We start from the raw sequence: 1,246 nt of genomic DNA on the forward strand, positions 1-1,246 counted from the left end.
GGAGGAGGAGGAGTACCTCTGAGCAGGTTTGTGAATAGGGTATCCCGAGCTTGCACACCATTAACATAGTGTCACTATGAACACCATCCCTTGAAAACTCTAGGGGAGCAGAAATGATGGGTAGGATGTGTATGTGCCTGGGTCTATAACACTATTCTAAACGCTGTGTTCTATTCTAAAAGCAACAGAATTGTTTACTTAATCTTTAATGTACTGTACTGCCTCATCTATACTACAGACTTACCACAATCAAGGTAGCACTTGCCCATGCCACCAAGTAAATGCTCCTCAGTGGTGAAGGTTACACCATGCAAATGCGCTCCCTCTTCCACCAAAAAAGTAGATTTAAGACTGAGGTCTGAGTAGGTGATAAAATAAATGGAATTTTTTCCCATTGCTTTTTATTATTTTTTTATTTTTTTATTTTTAAAAGATGACCGGTAAGGGGATCTCAACCCTTGGCTTGGTGTTGTCAGCACCACGCTCAGCCAGTGAGCAAACCGGCCATCCCTATATAGGATCCGAACCCGTGGCCTTGGTGTTATCAACACCGCACTCTACAGAGTGAGCCACGGGCCGGCCTTCCCATTGCTTTTTAAACATTTGCATTTTAATGGCTTTAGGCAAGGCATGCCCGCCAGTTCTCTACAGTCCTTACTATTCCCTAATAATTCTACTCCAAGCATCTGCTCTCATTTGTATTATCCACCTTGCCCCAAAGTCATTTGACTTTGTGATCCCTGCATGGGCTGAAAGAACAGGTAGAGGATTTAATGTCAGAAAAGCAAGTTCAAACCTAGGCCCTTCCTCTTCTTAGCCACGTAACACTGGGGATGTCACTGAACCCCAGAGACCTTGGCTTCTGTTGTTCTGAGGACTAACGAGCTACTGAATGTGGAAATGCTTGTTAACCGTGGAGCACCGTGTCAATGCAAGTGATTATGATGATGACGCAGGAGCCAACGACTGGAGCTTGGCCACGCGAATTCCAAACATTCCTTCCTCCCTTCCCTCTCTTCAACCAGTCACCTGCCAGCCTTTACAAAGAAAGAGAGAATCAATTGTATAACACTGGCCCTATTTCTTCCTTGAATCTTGTTTAGCTATAGTTTACCCAAGATTCCAGAAGTGAGAAGAGAAATTGATGTTACGTCAATGAGTCATCATTTACAGCCCAGTTCCTGAGCTGCCTCATAAAACAGTGAACTCCCTGGCACTGACAGTCAAGAAGAATAGAACCTTCAGA

Source organism: Galeopterus variegatus, unplaced genomic scaffold (genome assembly GCF_000696425.1).
Source record: "Galeopterus variegatus unplaced genomic scaffold, G_variegatus-3.0.2 Scaffold2066, whole genome shotgun sequence".
Lineage (NCBI taxonomy): Eukaryota > Metazoa > Chordata > Mammalia > Dermoptera > Cynocephalidae > Galeopterus > Galeopterus variegatus.